The sequence below is a fragment of the Diorhabda carinulata genome, chromosome 5 (genome assembly GCF_026250575.1).
Source record: "Diorhabda carinulata isolate Delta chromosome 5, icDioCari1.1, whole genome shotgun sequence".
Classification (NCBI taxonomy): Eukaryota; Metazoa; Arthropoda; class Insecta; order Coleoptera; family Chrysomelidae; genus Diorhabda; species Diorhabda carinulata.
Genome location: NC_079464.1, coordinates 5,216,047 through 5,238,739, shown reverse-complemented (window position 1 = coordinate 5,238,739; position 22,693 = coordinate 5,216,047). Strand labels below are relative to the sequence as shown.

General features: G+C 32.1%; 1 long non-coding RNA gene across 1 annotated transcript; it reads left to right on the top strand.

The window, feature by feature from the left end:
• Window positions 1-9,402: 9,402 nt before the first annotated feature.
• Window positions 9,403-22,381, top strand: LOC130894060 (uncharacterized). The gene is made up of 3 exons (XR_009059279.1): window positions 9,403-9,548; window positions 11,593-11,759; window positions 22,081-22,381. It is a non-coding gene; the product is annotated as an uncharacterized LOC130894060 (long non-coding RNA).
• Window positions 22,382-22,693: the final 312 nt, after the last annotated feature.

The following is a 22,693-nucleotide window of genomic DNA, read 5'->3' as shown; positions in this document are numbered from 1 at the left end:
AAACAATTAGATTTTCATTCAGCTATCATTTCTCTTTTGCCATACGAATTGTGTTATAGCTGGATTATATATCTGTGTTTTTTAACTTAGCTTCTATTCTTATTTTTTGCTACTAACTCTTGTTGTCAATTTGTCATCAACAAAGAGAGCCAATACTTCATCTGGCACCTAAGCCATTTTCATATTCTTGTCACATTCTTCCAAGTTTCTCTTATTCTGAAAACACTCGTGGACGTAGTATTCATAACTTCCTGGGCTCATGTAATTTTCCTTCTGTTCTTGAATATATTTGAGTTGCGTAAGCCAACTCTGATCCGTCCTAGCAGATTTGGTTTTCTCGCTACTGACTCCAAAAGTTACTCCCGGCCATGCCATGCGAGAAATTGATAAAGTCTCATTAGGCAAATTGGGAATAGGTAATGAAAACAGTTCATTATGCCAAGCAGCTCCATAAATTTTTACATTGTTGCTTAGCATCGAGTTCGTTGCCTGCCACAATCTCATAGACGTCTTTTGAAGTACCGCAATTGAATCTGCTCAGCATTTATTTGCACCAATCAAAACGAGCTTTTTTTAAGCGATTGTCAAGTTATGCGGTATCCAATACGAGCAAATTTTCATGCTATATTTAATGTAAGCGAGTGGAACTAATGCCCAAGTATGTCTCAATCTCTCGGTATGTCACATGACGCACAGCATCGATGTTTTCTGGCACAACTGCCGATTTAGAACGATCTTCACGAAATTCATCCTGTCGTGAAGTGCGACCACGATTTAATTCGGAAAACCAGTGAATTTATTGCAGGAATGCCAGGCAAATTCAGTATCCAAGAGTCCATAGGGCCTATTCATGGGTCGAGGATGATCGGTGAACTACGAGAGATGAAGCGAACTATCGTTACATTGTCTAACAGAAAACGAATACTACGGATCACGTAGGAAATGCCGTTCCTAGATTCAACCATAGGAATAATACAAATAACATCATAATATTTTGAAGTTGAACTTTAACGTAGTCCAGTGCTAATACCGAAAGAATGTTTTCACAGCTTAGTTGAGAAATCGCCTTAAAACCACAACGTTTGAAGGGTTCCTCTCAACAAATCTCAAGGTCATTTATTTCATGTATTTCGAAGTTTGATTCAGATTCGGACTGAATAAATTTATTTTATGAGATGTAGGAGCCCCTAGACTTTAACGACGAGGCTTAGCTTGGGCCAGCTCTAGAAAACCCGGTATTGGCAAACCAATTATGGCCTAAGCCTGGTTGAAGTCTAGGTAACTTAGCCCGGGCCATTCTATAGTCAGCCAGGCCTGGCAGAACTCTATGTAACCTTACCTCGGCCATCCCATATTCATCCAAGCCTGGCTGAACTCTGGGTAACGCGACCTTGACCATATATTGAAAATCTATTTTCACAAGCAACCAGGCCTAGTCCAGGCTTGCGAACTTGGGTCAATCATGGCTTCCAAGCTAGGGCTAGAGTTGTACACACTCGGCCCATGTCTGCGCCTATACTAGGTCCAACGTAAAGTCCTATATGGGTCTCTTTCCTACAATATTCATATACAATTTCTTTATCAGGTATTTCGATTTTATTTTGAGTTTTTTTTCACTTGGGCTATGCTCATGTTTGTATTATCTACTTTCTTTCCACTTCAGGAGATTTTCTTTGGAATTTCGCGGTTTCTCACGATTTTAGCTTCTAACCATTTGGTATCTCTGGTTCATCGACACACTGCTGTTCTATCCACGTCGAAAAGAATAAAAAATCATTGTACGAAAAAGTTCATGATTCAATTCCATTTTATTATCAAGATGAATGTTTCAGCTAACTATAAACAACTCAAAGATCTCTGACAGATGACACTGTTAAAATTGACAACGTCAGATTTGACATATGTATATCAGTGTTGCCATATCTGAAAACTTAAGTAGCAGTATCAGTAACATTAAGAGGACGTCGCTCAAGACCACAAAACTGTTTATTATTTCTTTTCCCAACGTATTCTATCGAAACCAAGAATGGATAACATATTTTGTAGGTTAATTATGCGTATTGATAGTTGTAATATACTGCATTAAGTAAAAAAACGGAGACATGAATTATCAGATACAATTATTTTGATCTTACAAGAAGTTCCATGCACTTTATTGCTATATATTTAAATGGTATCTAATTTATTTTTTTTTCTCGGTTTCTACATTATGTAATCAAGTGTGATTGTATTCGCAACTTGATAGAATTACATAAAATTAATGATACAAATTTCATCTCGGGATCAATTGTATCACGAGAACATATCTATGTATTCATAACACGTGTAATAAATCCATAATCTATCCCGTAAAATTTTCCATTCACTACGTTTGTTCATGAATAATGATTTTTCAAATAACATGTATTGTATATATGTTTACCAATCATTAAAAGAATAACAGTTTGTATTGGTTACATTTATTCACAATATGGTTTGAAGGCTTACGAAGCTTTTGTTATCATAATATTCAATTTGTATCAGAGATAACCAGACAAACGAATACAAGGTGGGAAATACTGAATAGATGCAGATTTTTACAAATATCTTATGAATTATTAGACGTTTTTGGATGGATATGGGTGGACCTTAGACCAAATATGAACCAAAATATTTTTACTACGAAAAAACGGTTATACTGGTTTGTCTACAGACACGGTAGACATCGCGTAGAAAGAATGGATTTTAAGCTAAACAGCTGACAGTCGCTAGCCTTTGGAGCATGCGTGCTTTTTCTGTAGTTACTTAATAGCCATATCTCTTAGATGTTATGCCATTAAGCTTCATTTCAAGATGGAAATGTGCAAGAAACAGAGGAATTGCATATGCCATACAGCTTCTGATCAACAGTAGTTTCCAAAAATCGACGCTTTGAACGACAAAAAGCAAATAGATAAGTGGTTAAAGAAAATGTAAAAGCTTGATTCGCCCAAAATTAAAAACCACAATACTTTATACACTTTTCTTTTAAATTCAATATTTTTTTGTAGCTTAGCTTCAAATAAAATTAAATTACACAATTCAACAATGAACATTTATAAGTCGAATGGAAAGAATTTAATTACAACTACTTTATGTTGGATGACAGAGCAATTTGCTCATCCTGAATTTCAGTGATTTTTTCAATCCTCAGCTTTAGAGTATTTTGTAGCGACTGGAAGGAATGGTAATCCGACGAAGCGACACCAGGGATATACGGTGGATGTATCAAAATATCTCACCCAAACTAATACAATTTATGACAAGATATATGAAGTTTAGTGTTGTTGCAGACAACGTCTTTTTTACGCATCAATTCTGATTGTTATTTGAGTTGTTGACTTGAAACGTTTATTTTGGTCAAAAAATGGAATTAAGTCTCGAACATTTTCGTGCGATGATTTTCTATGACTTTCGACATGGATTAAACCGCCAATATTGTGCCGATCGACTCCCTTCAACTTTTGGTGATGAAGCTCCATATCGAGCTACAGTGCTTGGCTGGTTGTCCGAATTTGAACGTGGTCGTACTTCGCTACAGGATGAATTCCGTGAAATTCGTCCAAAATCGACTGTTGTGCCAGAAAACATCGATGCTGTGTGTAAACTGATATTGCAAGATCGTCATGTGACATACCGTGAGATTGAACATTCGACTGTCAAAAAGATCTGATTGCGTTGGATACAGCATAATTGGTCAATAGCTCAAAAAAATCTCGTGTCGATTGGTGCAAAGATATGCTGAACAAATTCAAGTGCGATACTTCAAAAGACGTCTGTAAAGGCTGCTTGACATGATGTAAGACATCGTGTAATGTAATCCAATATCGGTTTGTTATCTTATGTTTTATTTTCTTTTGGAATGTTTCTATCAAATAATTTTTGTTTTTCTCATTTAATTCCAGGGCCTGTCTCACCATCGTCTGAGTGCTCTTTTTGTTTACTTTTCCTAGCTTTGTTTTCTTCATTTTACTCCGATCACATAATATTAAATAAAATATGAGGTTAGGAAATTGTTTACTATGGGATTTTGATTGGTGGCAATTATGTCGCGATGGCAAAGAAGCTTGCATAATGTCAATTGCATGCAATTTCTTGAGCGTTGTCTTGCATCATGTCATGTAGTCTTAAGATCGTAACAAGCAACGAATCATGGATTTATGCATATGAATTCGAAACTAAACAAGCCACATCCAACAAAAATAGTCCGCGCACGAACCACTTCGAGCCTGTTAAGGACCCAGCAGGAAGATGGGATAGAAATAATACGGAAAAATCTGAAACATTTTCAAAATATATATTCTTCGGTGCTATGCTGACCCTATGAACTAAACTGTACTTTCAGTTATGTCTAGGACAGTCTTGAACGGTTACAAGGCTCATTCACGAGCACCTGGTATTAAGAACGGATATAGCTGGGTGTTGGTAGACTTTGCTCTTAAGTAATTGCTGGTAACATTGATGAAAGTGAGATGTTTTATTTGAGAATATCCCAGATGAATGCAATTTATCAATTGATACTTGGTGTTGGCTCCGCAACAATAAATTCCATTTTACGTGATCAACTTCATGTAAAAATAATTATTACCATTGGGTGCTACATATAGTCCAGGGTAGCAAGGAAATGAGGTATGGTCCATGAACCTGCATAGATTTGCATGAAAGTTTATTCTACGACGTGGTAAATAATTATTAATTATATCTAAATTAAGTAATTATACACTTTCACGGTCACCTGGTTTTTTGGCTCTAGAAAATCGAAAAATGGATGGATTTTAATGATCTTGGTCTCAAAATGTTCCGTTTTATGGCGGATTTATAAAAAAAAAATACGAAAATTGAAAAAAATAAATATTTTTTACAGTTTCATGACTTTAATCGCAAAAAAAAATAACTTTCTACATATAATCCTTCGTAACTGTTTCTGACAACGTGGAATCAAGTTCGTATATTTTTTTTCGCAATTTACATAAAAAAATGAATATTTTGAAAAAAAAGTTTTTCTACTATTTAAGGTTTACAACTATTAAAAACCGCAAATTCAGCCACTACGCCCGTGTTTTTCATAAATTCGTCGTAAAATGGAACATTTTGAGACCAAAATTATAAAATTTATCTATTTTTCGATTTTTAATGGTCCAAAAACTATTAACATTGAAGAATATAGTACGAAACTATTCACGAAAATTGATTGTTTTTCATCGTTTTCATTTTAAGCTATAAAAACTGAAAAAATCATTCTTTTTGGATTTTTTTTTTAAATTGTTTATTAATTTATGTAGAATCCAAAAAAAATTTAAGAACTTCATCTGATAATGAGATAATTTTTTGTAAAGGATTATTTTGCAAAACCCTATTTTTCAACAATTTAAAACAGTAAAACTATGAGAAATTTTCATTCCAGCTATTTCTACTAATTTTTTTTATAAATTCGCCGTAAAACTGAACATTTTGAGACCAAGATCATTAAAATCCATCCATTTTTCGATTTTCTAGAGCCAAAAAACCAGGTGACCGTGAAAGTGTATAATTACCAAAGAATCAAATGATTTTTTAGTGATTGTAATATTAAAATTAATCGTTGTAACCTAATTCAAACTAAGTGCAATTGGGCAATAAGGGCATTAAATGGAACTTGGTTTAATAAAATTCGAATAGATATACAAACTGTATGTAGAATCATCGCTTATTTTATTTATTGTCGACCATCTCATCAAGAAAAAATAATGGAAGATAACAGCAACCCCTGCTTGTGATTGGATTTCATTTTGTAGAGAAGTAGGTAGGTTAGGTTAGGTAAGGTTAGGTTAGGTTAGGTTAGGTTATTGAGCTTCTTCAAGACCTCAAAGGATAGTTGCACGTTTCCTATATTCTACAGCCAGTTCTTTCAATGTTTATCTAAATTGTATTTGTGGGCGTATTAGCAAAAGATTGGATAAATTCTCGTCTTATTTTTTCATTTGAATTGTAAACACATAAGGCATTTATCAGAGATGTTCAACAAATCGTAGAAAATTACCATAGGCCATCGTCTGGAGCTCCTTGCAACATGATAACTTCAAAACATTTGATCTACTAAGTCTACACCTATTTTAGTTTAATTGTAGGAGATTATCATTTCCGGTTTTACCCTTTCTACCGTTTCTGGATCAATTGCATCGTCGTGGTGCATACTTATGCAATTAACACAATATGACTCTAAAGTTATTTCGTGCTAAAATCCAAAAATAGAAATTTTCTTCAAGGTACCAACCAATTTCTTTTCCTTTTGCAAAGTTTCAATCAGTGGGATACTTGTAAACGAATTGTCCGTTGTAATGTTTCAGTTGGTGATTTGGACTGGCTGAACGAGTCTGCGTCAACCAGCGCGAATATCTTTAGAACGTACTTAACTTGTTTCCTGGGAATGTACTGTCGGAACGATCAACGATCTCTAAGATATTCGCTGGCAATAAAGTTGTTTTGGAAATTTGCTAGAAATAGGGATAGGAATAGGCTAGAATAGAGATTTATCTTATTGGTGCAAGTTTATCAGTTGCTTTTCTTGTCAATTATATTAATTATCAATCTTATCACTCATTTAAAGGTAACAAGTCTCAATGCCACTACCTTTTCAATTATCTCGATCTGAGCAGCATTTTTTCTTGAGCTTCTTGGAGTTCCTATCTTTCATCTATAAATTCAGCATCTTTAATTTAAAGAAAACCTGAACCTTAATCTACTTTTCTACATAATTTCTAAGCGCCCACTCCAGTAACGCCCAGTTATTTCGTGCTAAAATCCAAAAATAGAACTTCAAGGTACCAACCAATTCCTTTTCCTTTTTTTTTCCTCATTTTTTTTCCATTTAAAGTCATGAAACTGCAAAAAATATTTATTTTCTTTAATTTTCGTATTTTTTTTATAAATCCGCCGTAAAATGGAACATTTTGAGACCAAGATCATTAAAATCCATCCATTTTTCGATTTTCTAGAGCCAAAAAACCAGGTGACCATGAAAGTGTATAATTACCCTAAATTATTATTCACTATGTGCGTAAATATAAAAGTCATTAAGTATCTTCTATATTAGTCATTAGTTTCTTTGTTAAGGCTGAAATATCTTATTAAATAGATGAAATTATCTTTCAAACTTTCACTTCTGAGCGTCTCGAAATTCTCTACGTGATCGTTGCACTTTTGATAAATAAACCTTCAATCTTTCGAATTATGATATAACAAGTGAATAGCTTTTTTCTTGACTATAAATTTCTATTCAAATCGTAACAATGTTAAGGATATAAGATAAGATGGATTTTTTATGAACTTTGTCACTGTTTTATGAGCTATAAGAAGTTCGGGAGGTACGAGGAAATTCTATTATACGCTTATTTACTGGGCTTTTTCAGTTTGATATTGAATTAAATGTTCTTATGCAAGACATTCATTTTGTATCAATTTGGAATTTCTGTAACCGTTGTTGATATTCATAGTGAACACACTGTTTACTTGGTGATCGAAACGACGTCAAACTGTGTAATTGTGAAAGTTGGTGTAGTGGTAATGTAAACAGTGTGTTCAGTATACAAAATTTTGTAACACTATATAGTGAAAAAAATTGTGAAAACATCCATATCAAGTGTTTTAATCCAACTAGTGATGGCTAGCGCCGAACGTCATTGAGTATCAATGGAAAATGTCACTATAACTGTAGAAAATTTTTGAAAATATGTCAAAACATGATCATGTCATTATAAGTCACAATATTAGATTCGGTATAATGATAACGTACTTCAAATTTCGAATGGAATATCAAAACAAATTGATAATTGGGTTCCAAGAAAACTTGACATAAATATTCCTCACAATCTTCACAATTACACTGTCTGACCTGCGTTTCAATAACAAAGTTATCGTCTTCAGGGACTGAAGGTAACATCTTTTCTGATTTGGATTTGACGTAACTACCTTTACTTACACTCATCATCATCATCATCATCATCAAGCCTTTCAATCCTATCGCTTATAGCGCTTTAAAATCCTTTTTTGACGTGGATTATCCCACGTTTTCTATATTTGTTTTCATTATAGTTTACAGTTTTTCTTGGCTGCTTTTGTTATTAATTTCAATTCCCTTCGGTTCCGGAATTTTGCCCACCAGTTCTCTATATTGAGTGTTCTTATGTTCTCCTTTATTTCGATTCTTTAAGTCTTTCTCGGCCTGCCTCTTCTCCTTGGCCACAATGGGGTCCATTGCGTTATTCTTTTGATAATTTCAGTTGGTTTTCTCCTCATTATATGCTCAACCCAGTTAAGTTTTTGTACCTTCGGTTCTTTCTCTAATTCTTCGTTTTTTTTCTCTCCCCCATGTGTTGTGTTCGGACCTGTTATAGTTCTCATTATTTTTCTCTCGGTTCTTTTAAGTTCTTATTCATCCCTTTTGTTGATTAATGTTGTTTCCATCGCATAATTGATTATTAGTCTTATTAAGGACATTTTTATTTTGTTTTGTTTGGTTATGTTTTTTATTATTTTTTTGTTCCTTCCATAGGCTTGATATTCTTCTTGTATCTTTTCCCTTATCCTGTTTCTGGCTGCTTGTCACAACGTTATTCCTAAATAGTCAAACGTCGATACTGTGTCATATTTTAATTGTTTAATTTTTATACATTTTGTTTTTTCTGCATTTATTTCCCTTACTTCCTATTATAATTTATTGATCTCCTTTATTAATGATAGTTACATCATCTGTTGTGTTACGTCTGTTCTTATTCTCTAATCCTACGTTCCTCACAACGCCTTTGATGCCTTTATTTGTGTGTGTCTTTTCTGATGTTATGTCTTGTAATCTCACTCTTATTTAGTATTATTTCTACTATTTTTCTCAATTTTTTCTCTAGAATTCCTTGTTTTTCTAGTTCTTCTGTTATTTTCTCTCTTTTTATTGAATCGAAAGCACTCCTGAAGTCGATAAAAACTATGTTTGTCTGTCTTTTCTATTATTTGCTTTTTCACCTTCAACTAATTATCTCACCACTCCTCAATGTCTTACTTAAGCGATTCCACATGTCCCTTAGGTACTTGAAGTTCCATTAACTCATCAAATTTTTCTCAGCTATGGAAACCACTGTTAATAAATAGTTTTTACAAAGTTGTGAATTAATTTATTTAACTAACTAAAATATTTTGACTGTCTGCTGAAAGGAATGATACGCCTATGGAGTACGAATTATTCATCATTCTATCACTATCTCATTCATCAAAATAGAGCACGGAGAACATTATGTAGAATTATTTTTGGAAACCAAACTTCGCTAGGTTATAAATTGTAAATAAAAAAAAGGAACGTCACTGTGTATCCTTTAATAAAATGTATACTAACCTCAATATCCGACGCCGATCGTTGTTACACATTTAGATCTAGATAGAGATGTAGAGATAGCGATAAAACCGCGGTCGAGTTACAGTAGTTTACCTCCTGAAAAGCTGAAGTGTTTCGTTTCAGTTCGAAACTGTTCCTTTTTCGGTTTTTATGGTGGCAATACAAATCGGTAAGGCAATTAGGCAATTCTTGAAATAATATAAGGATCGTACTTGGTATTATTATTTTATTGATAATTTTATTTCTCATGCTATAATCATTTGGATTTTTCAATTATTTTTTAATACAGGGTGATGATTTGATTATGAGCAAGCTATTACAAAAGCGGTGGACTTACTTAAAGATCGTTTGGAAAGCACGTGAAGTAATAAATCATGAAAATAACAAGTTCGAAACAAATTGCTTTTCGAAATATTCGAAATATAAATTTTTGCATACGCTCAAACCAATCCTAAAGACATTTTTCCAACTCTGAAACTAAAATCGTTGAAAAATGGTTTTGAAAATCTGCTTCCTGACGTGATGGAACTCGATGATCGTGTATCTTTTGTTTGACAGTGGCGTACAAAGAAAAAGTCATTAGGCGATAAATTGGGTAAATACGGGCAACGAGACATTAACTCGATGTTTTACCCATTGAAATATTTAATTGTTTGATTCGTTTTATGCGGAATCCATCTATAATTTTTCTCACATCCAAAATCGATTGAATTGCAGTCTGCTATATCCTAAGAAATGCCTGTAAGTTACGTTTCGATCTTCTCTAATCATGTTGGGCGCTGCATCGATGTGTTTTGGGATGACAACTTGATCTTCTCGACATTTAACTGCAAACCAATTGTAAACGGTCTTTTCTGATGGTGCTTCATCACTAAAAGTTGCCCGAAGCGATTGTGATTTCCATTTTAGAACAAACTTCAACAACATTTTTCAATTGCCACTGGTTTTGAAGAAAAAATAACAAACATTAATATTCGTAAATAGTAATTAACGCCACCTATTGTTGGATTGAAGTAACTTAAAGGCAACTTTCGTATAATCAATTAACGATATTTACGTACTTTGCGAATAGAGTAGGATTGAGTAGGATCTTTGTAATATTCTCTAGTATCTTTAAAAACGCAATAATCTAGTTGAGAATTTGTAACTTTGAAGATTATTCACGAGCGATGTGAAGGATTTAACGGAAGAAATGAATCAGTCGAGAATGATAATGAAAAATCGTAATAAAGAAAGTAGAAAAACAATTTCGTTCGAACGGGTTAACGACTATTCAAGAATCTATGACGTATAAACTAATTTGAAGGTTGTAAAATATAAAAAAAAATGCTTTTCAATGACTCATAATCATTTATAAGTCGTCGATATGTTTCTAAAGGTACACTACATAGTTATCAAGCTTCAATTCTTATTGTGTGTCTTCGAAATAATTCCAGATGGTCGAGCTATCAATGCCGAGGTATATAGTGGACAATTGATGGGAATATATAATATCTTATATGGGAAATATCTAGGTTCAGTTACTCGAAAGCGGATTCTCTTACAACAAGTTATTGCTTAACAGCATACTACGAAATTTAGGTGGAAAAAGATCAAAGAACTTGGTAATGAACTCCTTTTGTATCCAATATTTATTCCGGAGCTTGCATCATGAGATAACAGTTCGAATAATGGTTCTACCAAGGTCTGTAAGACCTTGCCAATCATTGGGGTAGATCCATAGAATACGAAGGGCTATAATTCGAATATTAAAGCTTTCTTTTGGTATGACTATTTATATATTATGTTGTTGGATTAAAAATTTTGTTTGGTTGTTAAAATGGCTTCTAGAAATTACAAGAAAATTTTTTTTGCATCATATTAAATGTTTGGTAGCACGTTAAAATCACGAGCCACTTTAGGGACTTGGCCTCCTCTAAAAAGGGCTTTGCAAAACTCAAAAGAACGGTCAAATACCGTGCAATTATAGATATAATTAAAAAACGAAAATTTCGTACAGTAAAGATTTGTTACAGCTAGAATTTAGCTAAGATTGCGTACAGCACAGGCAGTAAAATGTGACGGGCGAAGAAAACCTAATTAAAAACATATGTGGGTTATATATTATTCAAATGTTGTAACTGCTGAAAGTACTAGTTGTTAGTGAAAACACTACTTTACATAGTTAGTAATTTTTATGTAACTGATTTATTGATTGATTCAAATATTTCTAGTTAACAGTTTGGTCTTTCAAACTCCGCAACGTAATGGGTCTCACCCTCGTCAAATACGAACTTGGTGGGCTGTACCCATGCTAAATTCCAATTGTACGCAATCTTCGTGACACCATAATTCAAAACCTTGCAGCTGCTGGCGCTTGAAATCGAATGCTTTATACAGAGTAAGTTTTACGCCTCAATTATCTCGGAAACGGCTTGAACGATTTTTATAAATTTAAAATACTGGTATTATGGTGGTATCTACATTGTTGTCAGACCTTTCCTTTTCCGGAAAAATGATGAACTTTGCTATTACATCAAGATGGTGCCCCACCTCACTAAGCGTATGTGGTGAGGCAATAATGTTATTCTGTTGTTAATTTACAGTGGGTTTTGGGTTTGTAGTTGCAAATAAATTGAGTCCAATCTTGATCAATGTTCGATTTATTGAACAGGATTTCAAAAGTACGTTCAAATAACAATAATAACGGAATAACAATTTCGGAGCACGTTTTTCTTTCGCCTTTCTTTTCGCTTGTGTCACTATTACATGAAACTGTCAAAAGGTGCTTATCGCCTACTAATTTTTAATAAAATCAGAATACATTAGAATACATAATTACCAACTTTGACTCTATATAAAACAAAAGTATTGTGTGAAGTTGGATAGGGTCAAGGTTAGGTTGGGTTCGGGTCAGCTGTCAATTGATCAATTCTCAACAGATTCCTAGATGATGGATTGGAAGGCGTGGTTTTATCGAATGGCCCCCACGATCACCCGACATGATTCGTTTCGACTATTTTCTATGAGGTCACTTACCACAGAGCTGAGCAGTCAGGAATGTTGCAAAATGGATTGCAAAGTTTCAAAAATCGCTTGGCTTGTTGTATTGAAGTGAATATAAAGATTTGGTTTCAGTTATATTGAGTTTTCTACACCATGATTGGGATAAATATTTTTCTGCACTAGTTTCGTTAAACTTTTTACTGTAACTACAGATTTTTAAAAGCACAAAATATATATTTTGATGATCCATTTGAAATATTCATTATTTCTGATAAAAATGTAGATATTGTAATTAATACCAATAAATAATAGTGTATTAGTATTGTTTTGTTCAAATTTAGTAAACAATAAATATTTAAGTAGCACAATATAATGAACATCATACTTTCTTATTTATCATAAGTTGAGTAATAGATTATGGAATCGGTGAAAGTATGCAATTTCATATTAATATTTACACACGCGTTCTATTCCGTTTATACTGTTAGTAGCCGCACGACTTCCTTTGAGTGACCCAAGGTTATTAACATTGAAACTGAATTTTACTTAGTACCGGAAAAACATTGTACAATTACATTTCCACATAAATTTATTTATAGAATAACGTTAAATTAACAATAATGCTTCTGAGGTAAGTTGTAATTTTATATATTTTATTTTGTATTCAAAGCTTAAATGCATTTAGTTTTGTGCAAGGCCTTGCAATTTTCAAGTGATTCGTTTTCTGTAATGTTCATAGATTCAAACATATTATTCATTCACAACAATAATTTCACTATTCATAAAAGATGCACTGCAGCTCCGGGATTGCAAAAATCAATTTGAAGTAGAGTTTAAACGTCAAACGCCGGTTTATCTACAGATTTCGTTTTACGATTCATAGATGGCGTGAACTGAAAAACTTTAGTTTAAACGTCAAACGTCGGTTTAAGCTACAAATTTCGTTTTACGATTCGTAGATGGCGTGTACTCATAAACTTTAGTTTAAACGTCAAACGTCGGCTAAAGCTACAGATTTCGTTTTACAATTCATAGATGGCGTGTACTAAAAAACTTTAGTTTAAACGTCATACGTCGGTTTAAGTTACAGATTTCGTTTTTCGATTCATAGATGGCGTGTACTTAACTTTGGTTTAATCGTCAAACGTCGGTTTAAGCTACAGATTTAGTTTCACGATTCATAGATGGCGTAAACTGAAAAACTTTAGTTTAAACGTCAAACGCCGGTTTATCTACAGATTTCGTTTGACGATTCATAGATGGCGTGAACCGAAAAACTTTAGTTTAAACGTCAAACGCCGGTTTATCTACAGATTTCGTTTTACGATTCATAGATGGCGTAAACTGAAAAACATTAGTTTAAACGTCAAACGCCGGTTTTAATTACAGATTTCGTTTCACGATTCATAGATGGTGTAAACTGAAAAACTTTAGTTTAAACGTCAAACGCCGGTTTTAACTACAGATTTAGTTTCACGATTCATAGATGGCGTGTACTGAAAAACTTTAGTTTAGACGTCAAACGTCGGTTTATCTACAGATTTCGTTTTACGATTCATAGATGGCGTAAACTGAAAAACATTAGTTTAAACGTCAAACGCCGGTTTTAATTACAGATTTCGTTTCACGATTCATAGATGGTGTAAACTGAAAAACTTTAGTTTAAACGTCAAACGCCGGTTTTAACTACAGATTTAGTTTCACGATTCATAGATGGCGTGTACTGAAAAACTTTAGTTTAGACGTCAAACGTCGGTTTAAGCTACAGATTTAGTTTCTCGATTTATAGATGGCGTGTACTGACAAACTTTAGTATAAACGTCAAACGTCGGTTTAAGCTACAGATTTCGTTTTACGATTCGTAGATGGCGTGTACTCATAAACTTTAGTTTAAGCGTCAAACGTCGGCTTAAGCTACAGATTTAGTTTCACGATTCATAGATGGCGTGTAATGAAAAACTTTAGTTTAAACGTCAAACGTCGGTTTAAGCTACAGATTTCGTTTTACGATTCGTAGATGGCGTGTACTCATATACTTTAGTTTAAACGTCAAACGCCGGTTTTAACTACAGATTTCGTTTGACGATTCATAGATGGCGTGTACTCATAAACTTTAGTTTAAACGTCAAACGCCGGTTTTAACTACAGATTTCGTTACACGAATCATAGATGGCGTATACTGATAAACTTTGGTGATTTACGAATTCAACATATTTATCTCGAAATAGTTTTTATCTGTACTATGAACTTACAAGTCAAAAACGTTCTGGTAGAATTAAAAGATCAATTTAGATGTCGGTTATTTGAGCTTTTATTTTGTTTTATATTTGTTCCAAATAATAGTACGAATTCACCATCATCCTACGCATCAAAATTTGTTTTTTGCTCGAAACGTTGTTATGTTTACATGACTTTCAAAGTAACGAATCATCATCAAAAATTGAGTTTTTCTAGTTATTTTTTCCTCGTAACGTCGTATTTAACTGCGCGGAAATGAATCAGTAAACGAAAAAAGGACGAGTATTTTTTCGGAATAAAAAAAAAAAGATTAACATAAAACGAAAACATCCTCCTGTCATAATGCTTCCGGAACCTATAGGATATAGCTAGTCATAAAACACTAAGAAATTTATAGATGTTTATGAGAAATCTATTATTGACCTTCTACCCTCAATAACATAAGAATAATATTGGTATAAAATAAATACTGAACGATGTTTCAAAAAAGCTCAATTGAAAATTAAAAATACGACAACCACACTGGTTATCTTTTTTGTCACAGGAAAACCTATATTAAATTTTGAATGTACTAGGACCATCAAACAATAACATGGGAATGAAAATACTCATAGTTTTCGTGAATACCTGACTTCAGAAAAATAATAATTTGCTAGAATTCCTGGACTCAATTTCCCTCGATAGCGCTTCTCCATTACATGTCCTGATGGAACCTCGTATTGTTCGTCACTCTTAGCACCAAAGGAAGTCCAGATGTCTAGGATATGTATTCTTGAAGACATATTATACCCTAAAGCTTCATATGATATTTGAAGTTCATTTATAAGATCTTTTTATTTATGCAAGTTAAACCCATTCGTTAAATCTAGACCCCGAAGCTCAGCATGTTTTTTCAAACATATTCAAATCACCTACTAAATCGTTTAAATCAAAGTCATCATGTAAATTATGTCAATTTTGATATTGATGGTTCATAACTTGCACCACTTTCTTCAGATACCTCATCGTACTGACTTAGAACAAGTTCCGTTTTAGAATCCCAATTTTCTAATCGATTTGAAGGTTTTGGCTCAGGTAGGATTGATCTGTTGATCAAAGACTAGTTTGGATATTGGATAGTGTGTTTAGACTTTGTTTTAATGCTCTTTGTTCGAGTAAAAAAAAAACAATTACGTTCATGATGATCGTTAAGTCTGGTATAGCAAATGGTTACATAACCAAGGTTTCTCTTGGTTCCTTTTCTTGAAACTCGTGAAAGAGCACGGTAATGTTCATCAAGCGCACAGATAATTTTCAGAAATCTTCTTTTTATTGGTATTCCACCACTATCTACCTTGTTGCTTTCAATTTTATTTTCCTTAATCGCCCTCTTTTTTATATTAAAATGTTTATTATGAGAATTCCAGTTTCTGCTGATACTTTTGACTAATATTGAGGTTTATCTGGAAAATACGTCTAAAAGCTGAATAACAACTTTATTTTTACAATTATTCAGGTATTACAATATGTTTTCCTAAGGAAGATGCACTTCTGTCGACGCCGTTTTCACTGTTGATAAAATTGTTGAAAGTCTTTAGTTGCGAAGCTGTTGAGTTCCGTGTCGTTTCTGTCTTGATGACTTTCACATCTCCAAAAAACAAATTTACATTTCGGGAAAAAGAAGAAGTCACAAGGGGCTAAATATGGCGAATAAGGCGGGCGAAGAATCCATTCGTCTCGACCTCTGAAACGTAATAAAACTTTAACGTAAACATTTCCGTTCACTGTCTTTTGTGCTCCACATTGAATTTGTAAAACCAGGATTTATCTTCAGTGATGACTCGGTTAAAAAAGTCCCCTCTTTCTTCTGCTTCCAGCTAATCCAGCTAATACTCACAGCACACAACCTTTCTGTTCTTGAGTCAAGAGCTACGGTACGATTTTCGTACATAATTTTTTTAATTCAATTGTTTGTATCAGAATTAAGATGAGTTAAGTAGATTGACAGTTCGTCAGCTATCATTCTGACTACAGTCTCAAAAACACAAGCCCGCAACCCACAACATTTTCATTAGAACTCGATGTCGACGGGCGTTTTTATTTAACTTCTTCTCGGAAGTTTTGAAACCATTTGTTCACAGTTGGTTCCTTCAGAGAATTTTCTTTGTAAACTTGTTTGAAACACTCAATAATCTCACTCACAACTTGATGTTGATGAGCTGACCCCGAATTGGCTAAATAGAGACAGAAAAATCATCGGTATACCATTTTATATTTCACTCTAATCTATTTTAATTGGATCAAAATGAAGTTTCCAGTGCAGTGATATGAACGGAAAAGAAGGAGAATAATAAGTTTGATTTTATTGGCGAGTAGACTGAAATAGAGAGTGGTAAATCGATGTTCTTTCTTTTTCTTCCAATAGTAAAATTTGACTTACATGGTTATATTATAATTATAGTTTATTCAAACAAATATTGACATTGTTAAACATATCTGTATTTTTCAAATATTTAATTCGGATATTTTTATTGAGTCCTATTATTGAAACGCCCTGTATTTCGAAGTAATAATGTTTGCGATTTCCACTACCCCATTTTCAAGATCAATTATCAATGAATTTATAGTAGTTGCAGGTTTTTTTTCAAAATAATTCAAACACATATGTTTTTTATGGTCCTATATTTTTAAATTTACCAATAGAATTTTACCAATTTACAATTTGTACAATTCCATGCAGAGAAGTGAAAATAAATATAAAATATTGTTAAAGCAGATTGATTTATTAATAAACTCCTCATTAAAACTTTTTTATATGTAGTGGTGATTAAAAAAGATTAATATGTTAAAAACATTTATTCAAACCCCAAATTTTGTTGCCAAAAAAAGTAATGAAGCTTTTTAAATTATTACTGGAATCAGTTTAATAAAGAAAAGTTTTTTGTAGAGCATTTACCAAGTAATCTCAGATACAATGATATTTAAATACAGAGTGCTTGAAATATATGATAAAATAAAACTTTATGATTTACTAGAATCAGTAATAAAAAAAAATTTTAAATTGAAATTCTACCAGTGAAGCTTATTCAGGGGTTTGAATGAGTATAAACCAAGTTTTGTTGATAATCAAATCAACTCAACCCTTTCGGGTATAAGGGTTGAAAGTAAGTGAGAAAAAGTTTTTCAAAATTTATTTTTGTATAACCTCAAATTGCAAAAAAATAACTTTTCAGTTTGCTACTTTTTATTCTTACGAATAGGTCGATTTCAACGGAAAAAAATATTATTAATATTTTATTATTTTTGCAGAGAAGTTGTTTTTTTATTTACTAATTATCATGGTTAATCATTAGGAACTCAGTGACATGCAGTGTCAACAGCAAAAGGTATTGGACAGGTCCCAGTATACTTCCTTGTGGTACCCCTGCATTAGTTTCTTTTAATTCAAAGTAAGCGTCTTCTTGAAAAAAAGTTTTGTGTACTTAATTTTTTTTATTCAAGTTTTCTGTTAAGTCACATCGTGTGTAGATATTTCAAATGTTTATATATTCATTCTATACTTTTTTTAATTCACTATATTTATTTATAACGTGGCATTTACATAGTAAAAAGTGTTTGAAGGTTTAATAACATTTACATTAACAATTATATTTTTTATCTTAATTATATACATAAAGTAGTTTGTGTACCATACATAATCATGAAAAATAAAATTAATGGCATTATTTATTGCATTACGACATTTAAAGTAATACTCATTTCAATTATGCAAGATATTACCCCAAACAAACTACTGATAGATACAGTGTGTACATAAAAAAAAAACGTTACTAATATAACGATTTCTATGAAACAATAAAAATAAGAAAAACTCTATTTTGTTTTAAATATTGAAGAAGCTTTCTTGAAAAATTTCTTTTTTTGTATTCTATTCAATTTAATTCATAATAATGAGGGAAAAAATTTTATTCAGTAAAAATATTTTACAGCTTGGCATACTGGGTGGGGTTGATGTACTGAATAAGGAAAATTACTGTTTGATTTATCACAGGAAAAAGGAACTGAGCCATAAAAAAATACAATACAGATACTCAGTCAATGATTTCTATATTTTCATTTTGCTATTTTAGATTATCACTTTGATATATTTACCGAGATAAATGAATTTTCAAAAATAGAAACAAAAATCGTACTAAAAAACTGTTTAATTTGAAAAAATTATTAGAAAATGTGAGAATTTGTTTATTAATATCGTTACTCAAAATATTTTGAGTTTATTAGCCGATCCTAGGCACTTCCTATTCTAGTACCTTGCCCAACAAAGAAAACGCAAGAATTTTGGAAAAAAATATATTTATATATCAACGTTATCCATTTTTATAATAAGAATAGTTAAGCTTCTCAAAATAGCTATTAACTACCGTCATCACCTTTTCATTGTTGGAAAATCTTTGACCACCGTGTCATTTTCTGGGAACAGAAAATAATCCTAGGGGGCTAAATCTGGCGAATAGGGTGCATGAGGTAGAAATTCAAATTTTAATTAATTAATTTTGACCATTTCAATAACGGATGTGTGAACTGGTCAATCGTATTGATGAAACATTTTCTTATTAGCCAAATGCTGCCGTTTTTGCTTCATAGTACCTACTCGTCGTTGAAAGCCAATGAAAATTATCTCACGCGTATCCAAAAAAATCAAAGGCCATGACTTTGCCTGCAGATGGAACGGTCTTTGTCTTCTTTGGAGCCTTTCAAACAACTAACGCAATCTTTAGGTGAGCCCAGGTACTTCTAGAATAATCCTCGTATGAATCAGAAAGTTTTAATTCTGTTTTCGCGATGTAGGTACACATCTAAAGTTTAGTTTTATATAGTTTTGAAAGTAAAAACAACAAAGGTGACGTCCCAAAATCAAGACACAATTTGTAATGATTCTTTTGAGAATATCAGGCGGTTATGTTGTTGATTTCTTCCTGGATGCTGTTCTTCAAATATTAAAGGGCCTTTGGACGATTCACATAAGCACGGGATTTCAAAAAATCCCATAGAAAAATAAACTCAAGGGGACAAATCGGGCGATCGAGTTAATTGAGATGAAACGTTCTGAGAAGTGTTTCCTCCAAACAGCTATCATTGCTCTTGGAGTGTTTGCCGTTGCATTATCTTGTTGAAACTAAATGTCTTCTAAATCTATCTCATCTACTCTCATTCAATGAAACCATTTTTATCAAAGAATCAGGGACAAATAATTGCAGAATGATGCAGCTTTTTATGCAATAATTCTAGGTATGACATTCGATAAAATCTCACTTGAGTACAGCACAACGATAATGAAGAATAATCAAGAGAAACTAATTAATATATAAATAATTTAAGGATTATCAAGGCTAGAGCTTTAATAACTGAATAGAAAATCATCTTTATGAAAGTTATGAATAAAGATTGTTTAAGAATTTATATTCCCGAAGTTGAAACAATTAAATCAAATTAATATGACTATGAACCTAACCTAACATCATGAGAAACGTTAATCAGTGGGGTTTATCGAGTCGCTTCCTCGAAATCCAGAATTCAAATCGATTCTAATCTATGCATTCATATTCTTTTTGCATTGTAAACGAAGTTAGAACCATTACTTTCTGCTTCTTTTTTAGGAAATAATAATAAATATAGATTCAAATAGCCACTTCCAATTTTACTATAATAATTAAAATAGTTCGAATTATTAGATCATTGTAAATGCTTCTAGATTCTTCTAGAAATAGAATACAATCGTGCTTAGTCGTGCAAGATCGTTTTGATCAGCCATAGTCACCAACTAAAAATAAAAAAAAAACTTTATACTATTATTATTTTCTAGTTTCTTTTTTTGAGATATAGGTTAGTATTGTCATCGTAACTGTCAGAATATCATCTATAAATACTTGAAACTTGATAATATACGAGAAGTCTTCTTCTTACATCTTCATAACGTTGAAAAAGGTGATTTTAAACGTCGTTTGAAGTAAAGTAAATTTTGATTCGTTGAGTTTTTATAACTTATAAGAAACATAACCTTAAAACAGGGAAAAGTTTCGGTTATAACATGGTGTTTACTGATTTTAAACGTCGTTTGAAGTGAAGTAAATTTTGATTCGTTGAGTTTTTATAACTTATAAGAAACATAACTTTAAAACAGGGAAAAGTTTCGGTTAAAACATGGTGTTTACTGATTTTAAACGTCGTTTGAAGTGAAGTAAATTTTGATTCGTTGAGTTTTTATAACTTATAAGAAACATAACCTTAAAACAGGGAAAAGTTTCGGTTATAACATGGTGTTTACTGATTTTAAACGTCGTTTGAAGTAAAGTAAATTTTGATTCGTTGAGTTTTTATAACTTATAAGAAACATAACTTTAAAAGAGGGAAAAGTTTCGGTTAAAACATGGTGTTTACTGATTTTAAACGTCGTTTGAAGTAAAGTAAATTTTGATTCGTTGAGTTTTTATAACTTATAAGAAACATAACCTTAAAACAGGGAAAAGTTTCGGTTATAACATGGTGTTTACTGATTTTAAACGTCGTTTGAAGTAAAGTAAATTTTGATTCGTTGAGTTTTTATAACTTATAAGAAACATAACCTTAAAACAGGGAAAAGTTTCGGTTATAACATGGTGTTTACTGATTTTAAACGTCGTTTGAAGTAAAGTAAATTTTGATTCGTTGAGTTTTTATAACTTATAAGAAACATAACCTTAAAACAGGGAAAAGTTTCGGTTATAACATGGTGTTTACTGATTTTAAACGTCGTTTGAAGTAAAGTAAATTTTGATTCGTTGAGTTTTTATAACTTATAAGAAACATAACCTTAAAACAAGGAAAAGTTTCGGTTAAAACATGGTGTTTACTGATTTTGAACGTCGTTTGAAGTAAAGTAAATTTTGATTCGTTGAGTTTTTATAACTTATAAGAAACATAACTTTAAAAGAGGGAAAAGTTTCGGTTAAAACATGGTGTTTACTGATTTTAAACGTCGTTTGAAGTAAAGTAAATTTTGATTCGTTGAGTTTTTATAACTTATAAGAAACATAACCTTAAAACAGGGAAAAGTTTCGGTTATAACATGGTGTTTACTGATTTTAAACGTCGTTTGAAGTAAAGTAAATTTTGATTCGTTGAGTTTTTATAACTTATAAGAAACATAACCTTAAAACAGGGAAAAGTTTCGGTTAAAACATGGTGTTTACTGATTTTGAACGTCGTTTGAAGTAAAGTAAATTTTGATTCGTTGAGTTTTTATAACTTATAAGAAACATAACTTTAAAACAGGGAAAAGTTTCGGTTGAAACATGGTGTTTACTGATTTTAAACGTCGTTTGAAGTAAAGTAAATTTTGATTCGTTGAGTTTTTATAACTTATAAGAAACATAACCTTAAAACAGGGAAAAGCTTCGGTTAAAACATGGTGTTTACTAAATTCTTTTTGATCATTATTAAAGTGAAACTTTTTGTTTCAGAACAATGGATGGAAAATTGATCTGCTGTCAAAAAACCGCAAGAATTTTTAAAGATAACGTGGTAACAATGGGACTGAATTTTTGCTTCGCTATTATTATATTTGTGATGATAATAAGACACGTGGTAGAGAATACTGATTTAGATATGAAAAAATATAAAATGTATTATTGTGTATTAACCTAAAACTCAATGTTTTTCATCTGTATTCTAATTTTATTTGTTCTGAAGACTGGCAGCTGTAATTTATTTTATGTTATAGTAGACTCGATATTTTGATCAATAAATGTGATATGAATTATACTTTGTAGTACTTTTTCTCAATCAGATACATAGATTTTATTTACAATTGGATATTTAAAAAAAACAGGTATTAATAAATTAAAAATTTTTAAGTTTTTCGGGAACTATCAACTAGGATGAGGTAGATCATCAATCACCTGATCGCAGATCCTAACCTAGAACATTTGAGAGGTATTTTCGGGAGGGTTTACCAAACATCAGTTTGCTTTGTTTCTTTTGCAGTGAAGCAAATTTGGTCGAAAATATCAGAATTTCAACTTTGATATCAAAATGTAAATACAAAAAAAAGCCGTGAGCAGCAGAGCTCCATCA